General features: G+C 39.3%; 1 pseudogene; it reads right to left on the minus strand.

Annotated features, from left to right (window-relative positions):
• Window positions 1–6,878: 6,878 nt before the first annotated feature.
• Window positions 6,879–7,014, minus strand: LOC125173435 (thymosin beta-4-like; annotated as a pseudogene).
• Window positions 7,015–24,756: the final 17,742 nt, after the last annotated feature.

Below are 24,756 nucleotides of genomic sequence, written 5' to 3' on the forward strand. Positions count from 1 at the left end.
TAACTATAATAATTTCCAATAATTTCCTTACAAATCCATACACTTCCTTTATTGCTCAAATGGCTGGACTTATTTGCAGTTTCTGACCCTGGTGACCACTCTGTTTTTCTTGAAATTCACTATTCTCTGAGCCTGTTGATTTATTCCTGCTTTTCCAGCCTGCTTTCTAAGACCTCGTTGCACTGTCATCCTAAAATGTTGTTCTGCAAGGTTTCTGCTTTTTCTCTCCTCATTGAACCACTCCACCCAGATGATCTAATCCACCTCTCTGACCCTTCCTACATCATAACTTCTGTATCTCCAGCTCAAACTTCTCCACCAAATGCATGTGTTTTATAGCCAATGCTTTGTCAGACAGCTTTCACTTTGCTGTCTGCTACACTGCCTCAAAATGGCAAATTTTGAACTTTCCTGCCAAATTTGTGTCTCTTCCTAGAGTCTCAAATTTTAATGAATGCTACCACCAAGCCTTCTAAAACCTTAGAAAACACCAAGACTCCTTCTCAATTCTTCACACTCTGCTTCCATAGAGACCAAGTCTTACTAATCAAATCTTTTACACATGCATCTTCTCTGGTCACATTTCTTAATTTATCCTCCTAACAAATATTTATTACATACCTATTATGTTCCAGGTACTGTTCTAAACATAATGAACAGAATGTAGAGACAGACATATTCCTTGTATTTTTACATGTGTGTATGCATATACACGAGTGGGGAATAAGTTTAAGAATTCTGTACACTTGCACCAATGGGTTAACAAGGCTTAGGGAGGGAAGCCACCACAGGGTGAAAGCGCCCAAGGCCAGTCATTAAGTAAGACAAAGCATAGAGCCAGAAAACCACCACCACTGGAGGAAAGTGCCCAGGGCTAGTCACTAAGTAAAACAAGCCTCATGTCCAAAAGCTGCCTCCACAGGAAAAAAAGCATCAGAGAACAGTTAGAGGTGGAAAGCCACACAGGGCAAACACACCCAAGGTTAGCTAGTGAAAAGGGTGCCTTGTTGGCCTTGAGGCAGCATGCTCAAGCAATCTTAAACTTTGAGATAGCGGCTACTTGGCTGTATCACCTACAGAGAAACACTGTCCATCTGGCGTCTGGCACACCAGTATATCATTGTGCTTTAATCTCAACTTCAAACACCACTTGCCCCCCCAACTCTTTGCTTCTTACACACACAAGTTAATGGTCACCATCTTATTGTTTTCTTCTGCATGTTCACCACATATGTAAAATCTTGATAGCTCGATAAATACATCAACAATAAATACATCGACAAAACATCCAGGGCTCTTGTCTCCTCCTGGACATTAGCCTCTCTCGTTTTCATTTCTGCATCAGCTCTCTTGCTGGACAAGAGAGAACTCCAGACTCATAGTCTGCGACAAAAACATACACATAATATATATGTGCATATATGTGTACATATCCTCTACTTTAGATTTGTACCATTTAGGGGCACCAAGGTGGCTCAGTCGGTAAAGCGTCTGACTTCTGATCGGTCATGATCTCACAGTTCATGAGTTTGGGCCCCACATCTGGCTCTCTGCTCTCAGCACAGAACCCGCATGGGATCTTCTGTCCCCATCTCTCTCTGCACCTCCCCAGCTCATTCTCTGTCTCAAAATAAATAAATAAACTTATACATATATATGTGTGAGTATATGTATATGTGTGTGTGTATAAGATTTGTATCATTTGAAATTTTTTCAATCTAAATTTTTAAAAGATTATTTTGCCAAAAAAATAATAGAACAGATCAATGAAACCAGGAGCAGATTCTTTGAAAAAATTAATAAAATTGATAAGCTCCTAGCCAGACTTATCAAAAAGAAAAGAGAAAGGACTCAAACAAATAACATCATAAATGATAGAGGAGAAATAGCAATGAACACCACAGAAATAACAACAATTATAAGAGAATATTATGAAAAAGTATACACCAACAAATTGGACAACCTAGAAGAAATAGGTAAATTCCTAGAAACGTTTTAACTACCAAAACTGAAACAGGAAGAAATAGAAAACTTGAACAGACTGATAACCAGCAAAGAAACTGAATTAATAATCAAAATCTCCCAATAAACAAAAATCCAGGACCAGATGGCTTTCACAGGGGAATTCTACCAAACATTTTTTTTTTGAGAGAGAGACAGCCCATGTTGGGGAGGGGGAGAGAGAGAGGGAGAGAAAGGATCCCAAGCAGGCTCTGCACTGGCAGCAGAGCCGGACTCGGGGCTTGACTCACAAAACCATGAGATCATGACCTGAGCTGAAACCGAGAGTCAGAGGCTTAGCCAACTGAGCCACCCAGGCACCCCTCTACCAAACATTTAAAGAAGAGTTATACCTATTCTTCTCAAACTATTCCAAAAAACAGAAATGGAAGGAAAACTTCCAAATTCATTCTGTGGGGCCAGCATTACCCTGATATCAAAACCAAAGACTCCACTAAAAAAGAGAGCTACAGACAAATTTCCCTGATAAACATGGATACAAAAATTCTCGATAAAATACTACCAAACTGAATCCAACAGTACATCAAAAGAATCATTCACCATGATCAAGTGGGATTTATTCCTGGGTTGCAAGGGTGGTTCAGTATTTGCAAATCAATCAACATGATACATCACATTAATAAAAGAAAGGATAAGAATCATATAATCCTCTCAATAGATGCAGAAAAGGCATTTGACAAAGTATAATATTCATTCGTGATAAAAACTCTCAACAATGTAGAGTTATAGGGAATACACCTCAACAGAGAAAACGTCACATGCAAAAAACCCACAGTTAATATTATCCTCAATGGGGAAAGATAGCTTTTCCTCTATGGTCAGGGACAAGACAGTATGTCCACTCTCACTACTGTTATTTAACATAGTACTAGATAGAAGTCCTAGCCCCAGCAATCAGACAACAAAAAGAAATAAAAGGCATCAAATCAGCAAGGAAGAAGTTAATCATTCCCTATCTGCAGATGACATGATACTCTATATAAAAAACCCAAAAGACTCCATCAAAAAATTACTAGAACTGATACGTGAATTCAGTAAAGTAACAGAATACAAAATCAATGTACCAAAGTTTGTTACATTTCTCTACACAAATAATGAAGCAGCAGAAAAAGAAATCAAGGAATGGATTGCATTTACATTTGCACTAAAACCATAAGATACCTAGAAATAAATCTAACCAAAGAGATAAAAGATCTGCACTCTAAAAACTATAAAACACTGATGAAAGAAATTGAAGATGACACAAAGAAATTGAAAGACATTTCATGCTCATGGACTGGAAAAACAAATATTGTTAAAAAGTATATATTACCCAAAACAATCTGCACATTTAATGCAATCCCTATCAAAATACCAAAAGCATTTTTCACAGAGCTAAAACAATCCTAAACTTTGTATAGAACCACAAAAGAGTCCAAATAGCCAAAGCAATCTTGAAAAAGCAAAGCAAAACTGGAGGCATCACAATTTTGGGCTTTAAGCTATATTATAAAACTGTAGTGAGCAAGACAGTAGGGTAACTGGCACAAAAACAGGCACATAGATCAATAGAACAGAATAGAAAACCCAGAAATGAACCTACAACTATATGGTCAATTAATCTTTGACAAAGCAGGAAAGAATATCCAATGGAAAAAAAAAAAAGACAGTCTTTTCAACAAATGGTGTTGGGAAAACTGGACAGCAACATGCAAAAGAATGAAACTGGATCACTTTCTTACACCATACACAAAAAATGAATTCTAAATGGTTGAAAGACTGAAATGTGAGATGGGAAACCATCAAAATCCTAGAGGAGAACACAGGCAGCAACTTCTTTGACCTCAGCCTTAACAACTTCTTACTAGATATGTTTCCTGAGGCAAGGGAAACAAAAGCAAAAATTAACTATTGGGACTTCATCAAGATAAAAAGCTTCTGCACAGCAAAGGAAACAACCAACAAAACTAAAAGGCAACCTATAGATTAGAAGTTATTTGCAAATGATAATTTGTTAGTGTCCAAAATCTATGAAGAATTTATCAAACTCAACACCCAAAAAACAAATAACCCAGTTTAAAAATGGGCAGAAGACATAAATAGACATTTTTCCAAAGAGGACATCCGGCTGGCTAATAGACACATGAAAAAATGTTCAACATCACTCATCATCAGAGAAATACAAATCAAAACCACAATGAGATATCACCTGTCAGCATGTCTAAAATTAACAACACAGGAAACAACAGGTGTTGGTGAGGATGAGGAGAAAGGGGAACACTCTTACACTGCTGGTGAGAATGCAGATTGGTGCAGCCACTCTGGAAAACAGTATGGAGATTCTTTAAAAAGTTAAAAATAGAATTACCCTACGACCCAGCAATTGCACTACTTGGTATTTACTGATTTGAAGGCACACATGACTTCCAATGTTTACAGCAGCTTTATCAACAATACTAAATTATAGATAGAGCCCAAATATCCATTGATTGATGAATGGATAAAGAAGATATGTGTGTGTCATGTGTGTGTGTGTGTGTGTGTGTGTGTGAATATATAATAGAATATTACTCAGCTATAAAAGAGAATGATATCTGCCCATTTGCAATGATATGGATGGAACTAGAGAGTATTATGCTAAGCAAAATAAGTCATCCAAAGAAAGAAAAATACCTTATGATTGATCTCACTCTTAAGCGTAATTTAAGAAAAAACGAATATGGAGGGAGGAAGAGAGGCTAACCAAGAAATAGACTCTTTACTATAGAGTATTGGTTATGGAGGGGCGATGGGCAGGGAGTTGGGTTAAACGGGTGATAAGGATTAAGGAGGCACTTGTGATGAGGACTAGATGTTGTATGTAAATGAGGAATCACTAAATTCTACACCTGAAACTAATATTACAGTGTATGTTAACTAAATGGGATTTAAATAAAAATTTGGAAAAAAAAATACTTCTATTTTGAAAAAAAAAAAAAAAAAAAAGAAGGCCTTTAGAGATATCAGTGTACCTAACATTTCTCTGGTCTCTTTCCCTTACAGTATGGAATAATTTAATATCCCCAAATTTCTATATTTTGTAGTGTCGAGTATTAACTTTTTATTATGTAATTAATATTGTGAGTAAATTGACACTGAAAAGAAATCTTTTACTATGAGAAAATAGCATGAAGAAGTGGAACTTCCTGTGAATTCTGAGGAAAAATTTTAAAGAAAAATTTTGAGAGTATAACTGAAAATTAATTAGTAAGAGACTGATAATACATTCAAATCAGAATACATAGGCACTGAGTATCCCCCTTTCCTCTGTGGCTAAAAACTTATTACAATGTTGACCACATTAAAACTACTACTACAAATGGCAAATGTTAATGCATTTTTATATACTGTTATTTGAAAAATACTTCAACATGTCATTTTTTCCTTTAAAATGCTAACAGTTGTCTAAACAAAAAGACAAAAACGTTGCCTACTAAGGAAAACAGAACTCAGTATGAAATAACTCTCAACAATTATTCAGCTATTTCTGGCCTATGAACATCTAACCTAAGACATGTTTTCATTATTTAATGTAAGTTGAAGCTGATGTTCAAATGAATCAAGGTCAAGCCAACACAAAGCCAAAGCCTCTGATGCCACATTGGGTAGTCAGAGAGGGAAAAATAAGTTAAAAATATCTAACTTATGAATTACCCAACACATTCTTTTAGCAAGAAAACTTATCAGTCAACATGATATTAAGCTAGTCAAGTATTGCTCATATCCTTTAAAGCATATTTATAAACTAGATAACACAAGGGGGAAATGTTATACTTTTGATCTCTCTATTGGCCAAATGTCTTTCATAACCTATTGAAGAAAAAAAGCCACTGGCTGAAAACCCAAAATAGAGTGCAGGAAACAAAGTCATTGCTGTCATTCCTGTGTGCGATTGTTTTCTTTCTCTATTCTGTTAACGTAGATTAGCACGAAAGCTTAACTAATTTAAGCAGCTGACATTAATTTGAATAGGTGCAACAAAAATGAAAATTTGAGTAGACAATAATTATTTTAATACACAAGAGATTACATTATTAGATCTAAATTTCACATCATCATCCTTGGAATGATAAATAAAAATATGTTTGTGAACAAGCAAGGATTTAATAATTGTTCTCCCAACAGCATTCAGATTCACGGACTTATGCTGACACCTAGTGGAATGAAAACAAGATGCATTGCAGCCAAGATCTTCACTCTCAGGCTTTTTGCACTTAGCCTATATGATAAATAATACATATACATACACACTATATACATTTTCTGAATATATGCCCAAAGAAAATATAGCTTTGGAGTCAATTTGGTAAGAGATGACTTGAAAGCAATTGAAAATGGATGCTATTAGATCTCAAGTAATAATACCTCACCAAAATCTATGAAAATTAAATTACTTAAAACTAGCCATGAAATTTATTTTTATTTTAATCAAAGTTTTTTCACACCAACCACATTTTAAACTTTTTATTTGCATATTTAAAAATTGTGCATTCCGATAATGAAAATCATTTGAAGGAAAAAAATGGCACTCTGATTAAACTTCATTTTACAGTCTGCCTAACACCTGGACCAACTTACTTTCTACTGGCGGTTCCCACCCGCTTCCTCCTTCACCAGCCTTCAAGTTCTTTTCTTTCCCTGCCAGCCAGACAGGCAGACAGGAGAGGAGGTCCAGTGTTCATGGTCAGTAGTTCAGATTCTTTGATGAGAAAAAGGGCAGAAGTCATTTAAACTCGATCTAACCTCCTTCCAGCTTACAAAGTTAAACAGCTCAAACAAGTAAAATAAGAAGGGAATGCTTGTGAAATATACAGCCCATATTGGCAGCTCAGGCCTCATTACGATTCGCCTGCTTGCTCCTCCTGTTCAATCGTTTCCTAGGACGGCAGTGGATTTTTTTTCTTGCATCTTTGTCTTCTTTAGTTTCTACGTATCGAATTTCTCAATCTCAGCCATATCATGTTTGTCAGACATGGTTGCAGAGGAAGCAGAACCAGGCGGCCAGCAAGCCATGTATGCGCCATGGCCGCTGCCGAGTCTTAAGCAGGGTGCCTGAGTGGCTCAGCAAGTAAAGCCTCCAACTCTGGATTTTGGCTCAGGTCATGATCTCACACTTAGTGATTTCAAGCCCCTTGTGGGGCTCTGCACTGAGCACAGAACTTGCTCCTAAGCAGGCAGGCTCTCTCTCTCTCTCTCTTTCTCTCTGCCCCTCCCCCGCTCGCTATGATAAGTAAGCAAATAAATAAATAATTTTTTTTTTTTTACTTTTAAATGAACATAGTTTAAAGAATTAATGCTTGATAAGATAGAAGAGGTCCCTGGCCCCTCTATACCTGTTCTTCTTCCACAGCAGCTTTGTTTTTTGGGGTTTTTTGTTTTGTTTTGTTTTGTCTATTTATTTACTTATTTTTTTATCTTCAAACAACTTCTTAATTTTTAATTTCCTTCCCACTACAGAAGTTAAGGGTTTGCCTTTTGCTCACTCCTCTCTCACCACACACCACTCACCCTTCTTTCATTTTCCCAATTTCCATCATGCTTTCAGTTGGGTTACTACAAAATATATTAAAATATGATCAATATGTAAACACTAATCAGAGTAAACCCACGCAGTAAGCGCTGATTAAATTTCAAATATCTGTACAATATTTTTATTCCTAGAACTGATCATTGTTGAGGATATCAGGTGCAGCTGATGCTCCATCTTGCAGGACCATCTTCAGAGTCTATTTCAGGAGGCCTGGAGTAGAGGCAGAGGGCAACTTACCCATCAGTTCCCATCTCCCAGGATTTGCAAGCCCTAGTTGTAATGGTTTGCCTGTGGTTTTACTGGGTTTAATAACTGAAAATCCCCCTTGCCAGAACCATCCTCCCACCCCCCACACCCCATCCCCCCACAACAGGATAACTGATTACCTAAAGGCATCTCAAACATAACAGCCAACAAATCAGCCTGAAGAATGGAAGGCTGAGGTGCTGGCAGGTTGGACCCATGTGAGGAAACAAATCCCAATGGCCGCTAAAAGAGTTGTGACCAAGGTAACCTGAGATGGCATATGAAAGGTCTGTTACAGATTATTTCTTAACTTTCTGTGCCTTAGGACTGATTCAGCTAGAAACTCTGAACATCATGCAAAAAAAAAAAAAACAACAACAACAAAACCTTAAACTTTTCATATTCAGTCTGTCAACTTCACTTTCCTAAAGAAGCAAATCTGATGGGGTTTTCTGAACTCCAGTTTGGACCATTTTTCTTCTCCTTATTATTCTGGAGATTCCTTCCACCTGTATCCTCATTAGATTCCCTGTGTCCTGTAGCCTGTGTCTTTCTCTCTATGGGTTTACTTCTGTTCATTACTAGATCACATACTCTAGTAACTTCCTGAGGAGGGACAAGTTTGATGGGAGGTAAATATTTTAAAAACCTTGCATGTCTGAAAATGTTTTCATTCTTTCTGCATAATACTAACTTCAGCTAGGTGTGGAACTCTAGGATTGAAATCACTTTTCCTCAGAATTTTTAAGGCATTGCTGCATGTTTTATAGCTTCAGTGTTGTTGATGAGAAGTAAAAAGCAATTCTTGTTCCAGATCCTTTCGTTTCTCTCTCCCTCTCTTAAAATTCTCTTGTGTCTTATTTTAAGTTCTTTTTTTGTTCTCTTACTATTTCTTTATTGTAGCTTTTTGTTCTTTTTTATTATTTCAGTAGACTTAACTCTCTAAAAAGCTTATGCAAAATTTTTATGTTTTCTTCCCCCTGCAGAGTATCTGTTTCTTCCTCAGAGTGTTTTGATTTTGGCTATTTGATATTTATTTTTATGTTAAAGGCCTCCCTTAGGTTTCCTATTTTGTGTTCATATTTACCAGTTCATCATTAAGAGTGGGTGATGGAAAGCCCTAGTTTAAAACTGAGTGTGCAGGTGGGGCTTGTTGACTATAAGTATCACTACAAATGATCTAGCCAGCCCATGTCCTTGTCATCAAGGAGCCCGCATTGTATTGTACTGTATTGTATGTATTGTATTGTATTGTATTTAGGTCTTTCATCTAGAGCTGATCAGATTCCCTAGAGACGATTCCCTAGAGAAGAGTCTTTTTTCTTCTCTGAAAGTAAATGCCTGAGGACCAGTGATCTAGCTGTAGAGTAAGGTGCTGGGATTCAGCCTCTAATATGCATATGTTTACTTAATACCACAGTTTTCAGTTTGGTGCAAACATCCTTGATTATGCTCAGGGTTCCCCAGTGTTGAGCCCGCTGTGTCACCACCTCTGCTAATTCACCTAGATGGAGGCAGTTGTCTAAGTGTTCAGAAAGAGGAAGGTGGGGCGCCTGGGTGGCGCAGTCGGTTAAGCGTCCGACTTCAGCCAGGTCACGATCTCGCGGTCCGTGAGTTCGAGCCCCGCGTCGGGCTCTGGGCTGATGGTTCAGAGCCTGGAGCCTGTTTCCGATTCTGTGTCTCCCTCTCTCTCTGCCCCTCCCCCGTTCATGCTCTGTCTCTCTCTGTCCCAAAAATAAATTAAAAAAAAAAAAAAAAAGAAAGAGGAAGGGGACTTGGGGATATAACCCCCTCCTACATAGGTTTCAATCAATTTTTTCTTATTTTAGAGTATCATCCCACTGCACCTTGCAACTGCCAGAAGTAGCTGAGCCCATAAATCCTTCGTCTCTTTTGCAGTTCTTTAAGGAAACTGACTGATTCTTACCTTTTACAACACAAGTTCAGTATACAGCTTTTACCGGTTTGCTACAATGCCTACCTACCACTCGTTGGTCATTTCATTTTCCAATATTACGTTGCTGTTGTCTCCACTTTCATCTTTTGCATTTGTGGGTTCCTGCCTTTTAGAATATTTCCTTACTATAGCCATTGGAGTCTGGAAGTTTAATTAGATTTGTGTCTTTAATTCACCAAGCAGCAAACTTATATCTCTGTACAGTTAATAGATTTGTTTTAGGGTTTTTTGTTTTGTTTGTGTGTGTGTGTGTGTGTGTGTGTGTGTGTGTTTGTTCTTGTTTGTTTTATTTTGTTTTTGTTTTGTTGATTTTTTGCCACTTAGGTCACTAAGAAGAAAAGCCAAAATATAATACACATGTTATAAGTGTTTTAATGCAACAGAACCAAAAAATGATATCTAAAGTCCAACTGTCCACCTCCACACCCTAATTATCTGGGATACATTATAAGTTCATGACAGATTCCTCCAGAAACACAATGTGATTGCTAGCTCATAATTTCTCAGTCCTTTAGCAACTAGCTCATATTAATTTAAAAAAATGTACAAAGAACTGCTGCATTAAAAAAGCTTTATAATTTATTGACTTAAAGTAAGAAACATACTATCAATTGAATAAAGTATTCAAACTTTATGAATTGCAATTCTATGATCAAAGTACAAAAGGCCACAATAATAATGAAGTTATTTTAAAATAATTAAACATTAAGTATTAATTATATGATGCTATTTTAATTTGATGTACTCTTACTATGTCAATTTGCCAGTTAAACCATTCTCAAAATTCTTTTTTTTTTTAATGTTTATTTACTTTTGAGAGGGGAGTGGGCAGAAAGAGAGAGAGACAGAATCTGAAGCAGTCTCCAGGCTTTGACCTGTCAGCACAGACCCTGACGTGTGGCTTGAGCCCGTGGACCGCGAGTTCATGACCTGAGCCAAAGTCTGACGCTTAACCGACTGAGCCACCAAGGTGCCCCTCAAAATTCTTAATTATAAATAATTCAATATGAAAGAAATTCATGGCAATGAAGGTTTATTGGGAGGAGTCTGGATATTGCATCAAGACAAGTCCAAACTGATATATCTAACTGTTTAGTATGCATCTCCACTGAAAGCCCCACAGGCACCACAATCTTAACACATTTAAACCTAGACTCAACATATTCTTGACCAACCCTGCTCTTTGTGAGTTGAGACTCATCTTGGCCTCTTTCCTCTATCATCCAAATCCTACTGATTTCTAAGACATTCTGATTCTATACCTGAGACCCATTATTTCTTGTATATCTCCTCAGCCATTAAGTTAATGCATAACCTCATTTTAGTTACTCATCTGTGGTCACAAAAAACAAACAAACAAAAAAAACCAGAATCACTGAGGCTAATTCAAGCAAGAGGATTTATTGTAGTAAGTGTTAAAAGATAAACTGAGGCACATCAAAATTTTCAAGAGTTTACTTGAGCATACATTGATTTGAATCAGGCAGCACCAAACCAAAGATAGTTAGGAGTACTCTGAGTATGGGAGCTAGGAGGAAGGCTTTTATAGAAAGGACAAGGAAGCAAAGCAAGGAAATTATTTGATTGGCTATAACTTAAGTGGTTATTTATTTGGGAAAGCCTACTTAGCTGTGATTGGTTGTTCATATGTTTCATCTTCTCAGACTTGAGTGCATTGACTCTGCTTTAGGTTTTGGTTTGTCTAATGGCCTCCTTGCTTAATTACTTGGCAAGAGTAAGTGAGGAAATGACAATAATCTGGATGGAGGGACTATAACAGAGATGGTCTGTTAGGGCTAGAGAGTAGTTTAGATTGATGGTAGCTCCGAAGACTTTGGCAGCAGCAACCCACAGAGCTTTACTCTAGTACTCTGTATGACCATGCAGCACCTTAAAGATCTGCTTATTACTATCTTCTCCAGAAATTTCCCTTTGAGTATTAGCTCAGTTTCCAAAGAAGGGAACCTAGATCATCTTCATGAGCCAGGCCCCTAAGTTAGACTTGCCTGTGAACCTTTGTTGAATGTAGTGTCCACTCTTGGTCCAAATAGCTATAATGAGATAGTATTCACATGACCATTTGCCCTGGGACATCATCTCACTTTGAGATTTTCCAGAGGTTAGGTCGAAGTACAATTTTTTTTCCTGACTCTGAAAACACACACACACACACACACACACACACACACACACACACACACACATTTCCATTTCCATTCATTTTGCTTAGGGAATGTAATATTTTTCTATTTGTAATATTCTTATGGGCTTTACCCTGAGAATGTCAGGTGTTGTCATTTGTTACAAAGGCAATTTCCAATAATATATTCATATAGATCAGCTGAATTCAGTTCCTGTTCTACAGTTAAGAATAGTGCCAAAATGATATCAGAAAAATTACCATCTGGAGGATATAAAGAGAAGAGATAGACTGAATGCATTTTCCAAGTCAACAAATAATTGAGATAAAAGAAGACACTTTTTAAATATTGATTTAATTTTTGATTTACATAGGCCAAAATGTCAAATATTTAGTCTTGTGATATTACACCCCACGAGGTCCACAAGAAATATTCTCCAATGAATAAGATACTTATATTTACATATCAAATATTCAAAGTCAACTATATGTTTAGAGAACTTTCAAAATGTTTTCATGTTGATTTTCTTTCAGTATGACAACTAAAGTAATATTTCCATATCTCATATTTATAGGAAATAGTCATGAATGGTACTTAAAATTGTATAATACATCTTAAATTAGACATGGTTTCTATAGCAAGTGAATAGTGAGAGGCAACTATTTCAGATAAGCTTGGGTGGTTTAGTTGGTTAAGTGTAAGACTTGATTTTGTTCAAGTCATGATCTCACAGTCATGAGATTGAGCCCCAATTCAGGCTCTGGGCTGGGCATGGAGCCTGTTTGAAATTCTCTCTCTCCCTCTCGCTATGCCCCTCCCCCACTCGCACACACAATCTCTCTCAAAACAAAACAAAACAAAACACCCCACAAAGTTAATCTATATAACTATAGACCCTAAGAAAGCTAAAATATTTCTTATATGATATTTAGGATAATCTTTCATTTCTGCAAGAAAACCCTCTGCAGTATTCCTAGAATATGCCAATTCAGTATGCCTTTAAAAGTTTTCTGTGATGGGAATCTTCAAGCAACATAAGAGATCCACTTCATTTTTGGACAGGTGAAATTGTCCAAATATTCCTTCTTATAAGGAGCCAGTCTGACTCTCTAATATATCAAGCCCTCTAGAATGACATAGATCAAAGTGGTACCTTTTCATATGCATGCCTTTTAAAAGTATTCCTTCTTAAGTGTTCTAAGAACCTCTCATAAGATGTAATGCCTAGAGACTTCCAGATGCAGTTAGTAACTAAAACAAAGGCATCTGACACTCTTTGACTCCTTTATGGCATAAAGATTAAATAAATGCAAAACAGTAGGAGAAAATCTGGAACACTAATCTGCGCTATTTGCAGAAAATTATACCAGAGGAACCAGGGAGATACACCATGTAGACTACATTGCTAATCAAGGAGCTAGTCTATAAAAATCAATGGCTCTAACCTCAACTATGTGAGCTGCAGCAACAGCAAGGAGAGTAAAATGATTTCAAGAACAGCTGTGTCAGGAGACCAGAAGTAAAGAAAGCACACAAAATAAGTTATTAGTGACATTAGTATAGGAGCTTCTTTTTTTAACATCAATATTCTTTGATGCCGTCGGGAACAAACTTAGAAAGGAGCTTGGACCAATTTTTAGGGTAAAGCCCCTAAAAATTATTTCACAAAATCTGAGGAAAAAAACCTTACAAAGACAAGTACCCCTGGTGTATTGACCACAGTCTTAGCTTCTTCCTATTCCCGTATCACTGAACTATGAACCACCCCACTAGCCTAAAATGTTAACATGAGGATTCTAACAATTCCAAGTAGATGTTGAAACAAATCAAGAAGACTCCATTTGTCCCCTGCTAGAGGAAAATACTAAGACTAGAAGAAATTACCACCATCAAGAATGAATGTAGTAGACTCTGGGTCTGGAGTTCTCTCTTGTCCAGCAAGAGAGCGGACGCAGGATTGAAACGCGAGAGAAGCTAACGTCCAGGAGGGGACAAGAGCCCCGAGTAAGGGCCTTGCTCCATTTTTATTCGGATCAGAAGGCTTACAAGCATGGTGGACTTGCACAAAGAGACAATGAAATCTTGAACATTAACTCATGGGTGTGGGGGAACAGGGCGGGAGGGGGGGTGTGGTTTTGAAGATACAAGGTGTTAGAGGTTTGAGTCAATACAAAACAAAGTCCTTGTGCCGGGCAGATGGTTGTTTAAGGCAGGCTTGAGGAGCCAAGTCTGTTTACTTAAACTTGTCTAGGGGACAGAGAGCAGGCTACTTCAGGTTCAACAAGGTACCTTTCTTTTGCTAATTAGTTCCACTCCAGGCAACTTGCTGCTGCTGTCTATAGCCCTGTATTCTATAACCCTGTATACCTGTTTACCGATTTTGGTCTTTCCTTCCAATGAAAGCGGCTTTCTGCTATTGTACTAAACTGTGGGGGGGGGGGGGGGGGGGGGGAAGAGGGGTGGAGGGGGGGTGATGCCCTTCCACCCTGAATACCTAATCTTGTTTACCTAATCTTGGATGTTTCATCCTGAGATTTCCTATTCCTATGCCTTTGTCCTATAGTGGGGGCCTTTGCCTTGTTTACCTAATCTGTTTTACCTAATCTTGCATGCATTCATCCTGTGGCTTTCTATTTCTTTATGCCTTGTTAACCCATTGATGCAAGCTCAGGGAATTCCTAAACTTATTTTTTCCCCACAGATGAATAAAAAGAAGAAGGCAACTTAGAAAAGATTCTATCAGAATAATAAAAAAGTCACACCTTTCAAGAGGTAGACAAAGGGTGTGCTTTAAAAAAAAAGTAAATTTTCAGCAGCATCTGTTTTTATTTATTTTTTTTTTAATTTTTTTTTTCAACATTTATTTATTTTTGGGACAGAGAGAGACAGAGCATGAACGGGGGAGGGGCAGAGAGAGAGGGAGACACAGAATCGGAAACAGGCTCCAGGCTCTGAGCCATCAGCCCAGAGCCCGATGCGGGGCTCGAACTCACGGACTGCGAGATCGTGACCTGGCTGAAGTCGGACGCTTAACCGACTGTGCCACCCAGGCGCCCTGGCAGCAGCATCTGTTTTAATGCTTGTAAAATTCACTAAAACATGGTCTCATGGTTTTATTTTTTTAAAAAGTAATTTTTTAAAAAAGGTGATAAGACATCTGCAATCAAAGGAGAACTGGCTGAGACAAAAGAACTGTATGAAAAATTGGCAGAAATAGCAATGAACTAGAATTTTCTAAACATTCAATGACATGATTTTTAAATGCCTTAGGATGAAGAGCAAAAATATGAAAAACTCTCACAGACCAAAATGGCAACATAGGTTGTTCCTGACTTCACTCCCCCCTCACAAGAAATAAAGCTCACAACTCTTCAAGAACAAGACACCACTGAGAGAATCCTAGAACATGGGGAATGAAGCTGAAGCACCCCCTGCACCCCGGAGACCAAGACAGATTGCATTAGAAGGGCAAGTGAAGCAGCTACACGTTGATCACAATGCTCCTTCCTCAGGCCAACATCACACCACATGGAGAGGTCTCCCCTAAGCTTCCATTCCCCCAGTGGTAAAAGAGAACCCGGCAACCCCCAGCATTGTGGGTTGCATTGTGAAAGCTTCTACTCTTATCTCACACCATGAACATTACAGGGGATCTGCTCAACCAATGGGCATATGACTGTGACCGAGAAAGGGGGAGGAGCTTGCAATGACCAGCACATGGATCTTGGCTGACTGAGTTCACATCTGCAGTGCCCAAGTACTGATCTCAACCAGAGGTTTTACTCATCTGCAGAACAAGCTAGGGGCACACTCTGACCAGAGAACTCAGTGGTGTGCAGATCTGACGGATTCAGAAGAGTGTTGCTAGCCTTAGAGCAGAGTTTGCTCACACCCAGGCAAGAAGCAGAATCATAGTCCCACCCTCAGTGGAGAGTGTCTTCCAGCCCCATCTGACCAGAAAGGTGGTGACAGCTCCTGGGAGCAGGACAGCTCAGCAATGCTTGTGCCAAGAGGCAGGCAGGCAAGCAGAGCTGATCACCCCCAAAGTAAAGCCAGTACTGGGCATGGAGCATTTCCATGCTACACATAGGCAGGGGGATTAACTCATGGCCAAGGCTGAAAGTAGTTCTTGGCCCCTCCACCTGGAGAACCTGTTTGAGAAATTGAGTAGCCTGGAGCAGCCCTGCCTCCCCCAACCCAAACAAGGGAACTGAGACATAGCCCCACCGGCTCTATAGAGTGCCTTCTATCCTCATCTGATCAGAAAGGCCTGAGACAACTCCTGGAGCTGAGGGGCTGGCAGGCAGAGCCAGTAGTTTGTAGAACAAAGCCAGTGGCCCTGTTCAGTCAGGGGATTTGTGGTGTAGGTCGGCTTGAGTTAAGACAACAAACAAAGAGCCTTACCAGCTTTACAGCTCTTTCTCCCACTATACCTGATCAGGGAGTCAAATTTCTAGCCCCACTCATTAGTGAACATAGTCTTCAGCCTGTTGACCAGAGAACCTACCTGGAGCACACGGAAAGCTGCATAGCCCATCTTGTAAGGGAGAACCTCTGTATACAGTGGCACTCAAACAGAGTGTACAGCCCATGGTTTCCCCTGTCTGCAGAACAAAGCTAGTGGCCTCACCTGACCAGAGAATTCAGTGCACACTCTGGCCTAATTCAGATCCACAAACAATGATCTATACAGGCCTTGGGCCCTGTCCTGCTGCCCTGTCAGGGCAGGGAAGATAATTCACAGCCCTATCTGCTACTGAATATAGTACCTAGTGTGATCATCTATTAAGCCTGACCAGAGAATCTAGGCAACAACAAAGCCAATCCTTCAGCATCACTTGGGAAAGGAATCAAGCAGCAGTCCTTTCCAACTGTTTTGAGCCAATGACACACCCATCCATCCATGTTCTCAGAGCTCAAACAGCTGCCTCACCCCAAAACAGACCATCATAGCAGGCCCCACCTGCCCAAGGACATTATCAATAAACACACCAGAAACCCAAACTGGGCTGACTAGTAAAGAACTGTCTCTGTCAAAACCTGTAAAATTTGAAAGAAAAGTCTGATTACTCAAATGTACAGATACTAACATAAGGAATCAAGGATCACAAAAAAAATCAGGTAAGTGTGGCACCACCAAAGGAAACTAATAAAGCTCCAATAACTAACCCTAAAGAAACAGAGATCTATTAACTGTTAGACAAAAAATTCAGAATAATCCTCTTTTTTTTTGTCCTGCAATTGATATTTTATTTTATTTTTTTTTTATTTTTTTTTATGAAATTTATTGACAAATTGGTTTCCATACAACACCCAGTGCTCATCCCAAAAAGTGCCCTCCTCAATACCCATCACCCACCCTCTCCTCCCTCCCACCCCCCATCAACCCTCAGTTTGTTCTCAGTTTTTAACAGTCTCTTATGCTTTGGCTCTCTCCCATTCTAACCTCTTTTTTTTTTTCCTTCCCCTCCCCCATGGGTTCCTGTTAAGTTTCTCAGGATCCACATAAGAGTGAAACCATATGGTATCTGTCTTTCTCTGTATGGCTTATTTCACTTAGCATCACACTCTCCAGTTCCATCCACGTTGCTACAAAAGGCCATATTTCATTTTTTCTCATTGCCACATAATATTCCATTGTGTATATAAACCACAATTTCTTTATCCATTCATCAGTTGATGGACATTTAGGCTCTTTCCATAATTTGGCTATTGTTGAGAGTGCTGCTATGAACATTGGGGTACAAGTGGCCCTATGCATCAGTACTCCTGTATCCCTTGGATAAATTCCTAGCAGTGCTATTGCTGGGTCATAGGGTAGGTCTATTTTTAATTTTCTGAGGAACCTCCACACTGCTTTCCAGAGAGGCTGCACCAATTTGCATTCCCACCAACAGTGCAAGAGGGTTCCCGTTTCTCCACATCCTCTCCAGCATCTATAGTCTCCTGATTTGTTCATTTTGGCCACTCTGACTGGCGTGAGGTGATACCTGAGTGTGGTTTTGATTTGTATTTCCCTGATAAGGAGCGACGCTGAACATCTTTTCATGTGCCTGTTGGCCATCCGGATGTCTTCTTTAGAGAAGTGTCTATTCATGTTTTCTGCCCATTTCTTCACTGGGTTATTTGTTTTTCGGGTGTGGAGTTTGGTGAGCTCTTTATAGATTTTGGATACTAGCCCTTTGTCCGATATGTCATTTGCGAATATCTTTTCCCATTCCGTTGGTTGCCTTTTAGTTTTGTTGGTTGTTTCCTTTGCTGTGCAGAAGCTTTTTATCTTCATAAGGTCCCAGTAATTCACTTTTGCTTTTAATTCCCTTGCCTTTGGGGATGTGTCGAGTAAGAGATTGCTACGGCTGAGGTCAGAGAGGTCTTTTCCTGCTTTCTCCTCTAAGGTTTTGATGGTTTCCTGTCTCACATTTAGGTCCTTTATCCATTTTGAGTTTATTTTTGTGAATGGTGTGAGAAAGTGGTCTAGTTTCAACCTTCTGCATGTTGCTGTCCAGTTCTCCCAGCACCATTTGTTAAAGAGGCTGTCTTTTTTCCATTGGATGTTCTTTCCTGCTTTGTCAAAGATGAGTTGGCCATACATTTGTGGGTCTAGTTCTGGGGTTTCTATTCTATTCCATTGGTCTATGTGTCTGTTTTTGTGCCAATACCATGCTGTCTTGATGATGACAGCTTTGTAGTACAGGCTAAAGTCTGGGATTGTGATGCCTCCTGCTTTGGTTCTTCTTCAAAATTCCTTTGGCTATTCGGGGCCTTTTGTGGTTCCATATGAATTTTAGGATTGCTTGTTCTAGTTTTGAGAAGAATGCTGGTGCAATTTTGATTGGGATTGCATTGAATGTGTAGATAGCTTTGGGTAGTATTGACATTTTGACAATATTTATTTTTCCAATCCATGAGCAGGGAATGTCTTTCCATTTCTTTAAATCTTCTTCAATTACCTTCATAAGCTTTCTATAGTTTTCAGCATACAGATCCTTTACATCTTTGGTTAGATTTATTCCTAGGTATTTCATGCTTCTTGGTGCAATTGTGAATGGGATCAGTTTCTTTATTTGTCTTTCTGTTGCTTCATTGTTAGTGTATAAGAATGCAACTGATTTCTGTACATTGATTTTGTATCCTGCAACTTTACTGAATTCATGTATCAGTTCTAGCAGACTTGTGGTGGAGTCTATCAGATTTTCCATGTATAATATCATGTCATCTGCAAAAAGTGAAAGCTTGACTTCATCTTTGCCAATTTTGATGCCTTTGATTTCCTTTTGTTGTCTGATTGCTGATGCTAGAACTTCCAGCACTATGTTAAACAGCAGCGGTGAGAGTGGGCATCCTTGTCGTGTTCCTGATCTCAGGGAAAAAGTTCTCAGTTTTTCCCTATTGAGGATGATGTTAGCTGTGGGCTTTTCATAAATGGCTTTTATGATCTTTAAGTATGTTCCTTCTATCCCGACTTTCTCAAGGGTTTTTATTAAGAAAGGGTGCTGGATTTTGTCAAAGGCCTTTTCTGCATCGATTGACAGGATCATATGGTTCTTCTCTTTTTTTTTGTTAATGTGATGTATCACGTTGATTGATTTGCGAATGTTGAACCGGCCCTGCATCCCAGGAATGAATCCCACTTGATCATGGTGAATAATTCTTTTTATATGCCATTGAATTCGATTTGCTAGTATCTTATTGAGAATTTTTGCATCCATATTCATCAGGGATATTGGCCTGTAGTTCTCGTTTTTTGCTGGGTCTCTGTCTGGTTTAGGAATCAAAGTAATACTGGCCTCATAGAATGAGTCTGGAAGTTTTCCTTCCCTTTCTACTTCTTGGAATAGCTTGAGAAGGATAGGTATTATCTCTGCTTTAAACATCTGGTAGAACTCCCCTGGGAAGCCATCTGGTCCTGGACTCTTATTTGTTGGGAGATTTTTGATAACCGATTCAATTTCTTTGCTGGTTATGGGTCTGTTCAAGCTTCCTATTTCCTCCTGATTGAGTTTTGGAAGAGTGTGGGTGTTCAGGAATTTGTCCATTTCTTCCAGGTTTTCCAATTTGTTGGCATATAATTTTTCATAGTATTCCCTGATAATTGTTTGTATCTCTGAGGGATTGGTTCTAATCATTCCATTTTCATTCATGATTTTATCTATTTGGGTCATCTCCCTTTTCTTTTTGAGAAGCCTGGCTAGAGGTTTGTCAATTTTGTTAATTTTTTCAAAAAACCAACTCTTGGTTTCGTTGATCTGCTCTACAGTTTTTTTAGATTCTATATTATTTATTTCTGCTCTGATCTTTATTATTTCTCTTCTTCTGCTGGGTTTAGGCTGCCTTTGCTGTTCTTCTTCTAGTTCCTTTAGGTGTGCTGTTGGATTTTGTATTTGGGATTTTTCTTGTTTCTTGAGATAGGCCTGGATGGCAAAGTATTTTCCTCTCAGGACTGCCTTTGTTGCGTCCCAAAGCGTTTGGATTGTTGTATTTTCATTTTCGTTTGTTTCCATATATTTTTTAATTTCTTCTCTAATTGCCTGGTTGACCCACTCATTCGTTAGTAGGGTGTTCTTTAACCTCCATGCTTTTGGAGGTTTTCCAGACTTTTTTCTGTGGTTGATTTCAAGCTTCATAGCATTGTGGTCTGAAAGTAAGCATGGTATAATTTCAATTCTTGTAAACTTATGAAGGGCTGTTTTGTGACCCAGTATATGATCTATCTTGGAGAATGTTCCATGTGCACTCGAGAAGAAAGTATATTCTGTTGCTTTGGGATGCAGAGTTCTATATATATCTGTCAAGTCCATCTGATCCAATGTCTCATTCAGGGCCCTTGTTTCTTTATTGACTGTGTGTCTAGATGATCTATCCATTTCTGTAAGTGGGGTGTTAAAGTCCCCTGCAATTACCACATTCTTATCAATAAGGTTGCTTATGTTTATGAGTAATTGTTTTATATATTTGGGGGCTCCGGTATTCGGCGCATAGACATTTATAATTGTTAGCTCTTCCTGGTGGATAGACCCTGTAACTATTATATAATGTCCTTCTTCATCTCTTGTTACAGCCTTTAATTTAAAGTCTAGTTTGTCTGATATAAGTATGGCTACTCCAGCTTTCTTTTGGCTTCCAGTAGCATGATAAATAGTTCTCCATCCCCTCACTCTCAATCTGAAGGTGTCCTCAGGTCTAAAATGAGTCTCTTGTAGACAGCAAATAGATGGGTCTTGTTTTTTTATCCATTCTGATACCCTATGTCTTTTGGTTGGCGCATTTAATCCATTTACATTCAGTGTTATTATAGAAAGATACGGGTTTAGAGTCATTGTGATGTCTGTATGTTTTATGCTTGTAGTGATGTCTCTGGGACTTTGTCTCACAGGGTCCCCCTTAGGATCTCTTGTAGGGCTGGTTTAGTGGTGACAAATTCCTTCAGTTTTTGTTTGTTTGGGAAGACCTTTATCTCTCCTTCTATTCTAAATGACAGACTTGCTGGATAAAGGATTCTTGGCTGCATATTTTTTCTGTCTAGTACCCTGAAAATCTCGTGCCAATTCTTTCTGGCCTGCCAAGTTTCAAAAGAGAGATCAGTCACGAGTCTTATAGGTCTCCCTTTATATGTGAGGGCACGTTTACCCCTTGCTGCTTTCAGAATTTTCTCTTTATCCTTGTATTTTGCCAGTTTCACTATGATATGTCGTGCAGAAGATCGATTCAAGTTACGTCTGAAGGGAGTTCTCTGTGCCTCTTGGATTTCAATGCCTTTTTCCTTCCCCAGTTCAGGGAAGTTCTCAGCTATTATTTCTTCAAGTACCCCTTCAGCACCTTTCCCTCTCTCTTCCTCCTCTGGGATACCAATTATGCGTATATTATTTCTTTTTAGTGTATCACTTAGTTCTCTAATTTTCCCCTCAAACTCCTGGATTTTTTTATCTCTCTTTTTCTCAGCTTCCTCTTTTTCCATAACTTTATCTTCTAGTTCACCTATTCTCTCCTCTGCCTCTTCAATCCGAGCCGTCGTCATTTCCATTTTGTTATGCATTTCATTTAAAGCGTTTTTCAGCTCCTCGTGACTGTTCCTTAGTCCCTTGATCTCTGTAGCAAGAGATTCTCTGCTGTCCTCTATACTGTTTTCAAGCCCAGCGATTAATTTTATGAGTATTATTCTAAATTCACTTTCTGTTATATTATTTAAATCCTTTTTGATCAGCTCATTAGCTGTTGTTATTTCCTGGAGATTCTTCTGAGGGGAATTCTTCCGCTTGGTCATTTTGGATAGTCCCTGGCGTGGTGAGGACCTGCAGGGCACTTCCCCTGTGCTGTGGTGTATAACTGGAGTTGGTGGGCGGGGCCGCAGTCAGACCTGATGTCTGCCCCCAGCCCACCGCCTGGGCCACAGTCAGACTGGTGTGTGCCTTCTCTTCCCCTCTCCTAGGGGCGGGATTCACTGTGGGGTGGTGTGACTCGTCTGGGCTACTTGCACCCTTCCAGGCTTGTGATGCTGGGGATCTGGCGTATTAGCTGGGGTGGGTAGGCAAGGTGCACGGGGGCGGGGGGGCAGGCTTAGATCGCTTCTCCTTAGGTGATCCACTTCAGAGGGGCCCTGTGGCAGCGGGAGGGAGTCAGATCCGCTGCCGGAGGTTTGGCTCCGCAGAAGCGCAGAGTTGGGTGTTTGCGAGGAGCGAGCAAGTTCCCTGGCAGGAACCAGTTCCCTTTGGGATTTTGGCTGGGGAATGGGCGGGGGAGATGGCGCTGGCGAGCGCCTTTGTTCCCCACCAAACTGAGCTCTGTTATCAGGGGGCTCAGCAGCTCTCCCTCCCTTTGTCCTCCAGCCTTCCCGCTTTCCGAGCAGAGCTGTTAACTTATGACCTCCCAGACGCTAAGTCGCGCTTGTTGTGGGAACACAGTCCGTCAGGCCCCTCCGCTTTTGCAAGCCAGACTCGGGGGCTCTGCTTGGCCGGCGAGCCGCCCCTCCGCCCCGGTTCCCTCCCGCCAGTCCGTGGAGCGCGCACCGCCTCGCCGCCCTTCCTACCCTCTTCCGTGGGCCTCTCGTCTGCGTTTGGCTCTGGCGACTCTGTTCTGCTAATCCTCTGGCGGTTTTCTGGGTTATTTAGGCAGGTGTAGATGGAATCTAAGTGATCAGCAGGACGTGCGGTGAGCCCAGCGTCCTCCAAAGCGCCATCTTGCAAAAAACTCCAGAATAATCCTCTTAAGGAAGTTTAGTGAACTACCAAAAAACATAGACAGACAACTAAATGAATTTAGAAAAACAATGCATGAACAAAAGAGAAGCACAAGGAAACAGAAGCCATCTAAAAAAATAAAACAAATCCTATAGTTGAAAAATACAAGAATTGAACTAAAGAATTCAATAGAGAGGTTTAAAAGTAGATTCAATCATAAAGAAGAAACACTCAACTATTTGGAGGATAGGACATTGGAAATTACCTAGACAGAGAAGCAAAACAAACAAACAAAAAAAAGAATGAAAAGAATAAAAAAATCCTGTGGAAATTATGGGACACAATGAAAAGAAACAATATTTGCATTATTGGAATTCCAGAAGGAGAAGCAGAAGAGAAAGGGACAGAAACTATATATAAAGCAATAATGGCTAAAAACTTCTTGAACCTGCAGAGAGAAATGAACACCTCAAATAGGTTGAATCCAAATACAGCTAACCTAAGACACATTATATTAAATTAGTTAAATTGCCAAAAGCCCAAGAAAGAATTTTAAGAGCAACAAAAGAAAAGAAAGAAGCTATATACAAGAAAAGCCCTTACAAGACTACTAGTGGATTTCTCAACAGAGATTTTTCAGGCCAGGAGAAAATGGAATGACATACTCAAAACACTGACAGAAAATAACTGTCAACCAAGAATTCTATACCTGGTAAAGCTGTCTTTCAGAAACTGAGGGATAGACTTGCTTGAACAAACAAAAACTGAGGGAGTACTTACAAGAAATGCCATAGAGGTTCTCCCTTACAAGAAATGTTAAAGATGGTTCTTTGAGTGGAAGTAAAAGAATGCTAATTAACATCATAAAAACTTATGGTGCCTGGGTGGCTCAGTGAGTTAAGAGTCAGACTCTTGATTTCAGCTCACGGTTTGTGGGATCGACTCCCCCACTGTCAGTGCAGAGCCTGCTCGGAATTCTCTGTCTCCCTCCCCCCGTTCATGCTCTCTCTCTCAAAATAAGTAAAATTACAAAAAAAAAAAAAAAAACTCAAAAAGGTAGCATAAATCTCACTGATAATAGTAAATATAGTCATAGATTCTACAATATGGTAATAGTGATGCATAATTCATTTACAACTCTAGTTTAAAAAGAAAACAAACCATAACTACAATAATCTGTTATTAGTTACACAATAAGAGTAAGTAAATTATAACAGCAATTACCTAAAATGTGAGGGGGGAGGAGAAGTAACATTATAAAGTTTAAAAATTCTATTAAAGTTAAGTTGTTATCAGTTTATAATAGGGTGTTATAAACTTAAGATATGTTCTGTAAGCCTTACCAACCACAAGAAACAAACCCTGTAGTAATTACACAAAGAACACAATAAAGAAGTCAAAGCATACTAATACTAAAAGACATCAAAACACACCAAAAAAGACAGGATAAGAAACACAGAAAAACAGATATACAAAACAACCATAAAGCAATTAACAAAATGATAATAGGAAGTTCTTACCTATCAAAAATCACTTTAAAGATAAACAAATTCTCCAATTAGAAGATATAGAATGACTGAATGAATAAAAAACCAGATTCGGGGCGCCTGGGTGGCGCAGTCGGTTAAGCGTCCGACTTCAGCCAGGTCACGATCTCGCGATCTGTGA

Source organism: Prionailurus viverrinus, chromosome C1 (genome assembly GCF_022837055.1).
Source record: "Prionailurus viverrinus isolate Anna chromosome C1, UM_Priviv_1.0, whole genome shotgun sequence".
Lineage (NCBI taxonomy): Eukaryota > Metazoa > Chordata > Mammalia > Carnivora > Felidae > Prionailurus > Prionailurus viverrinus.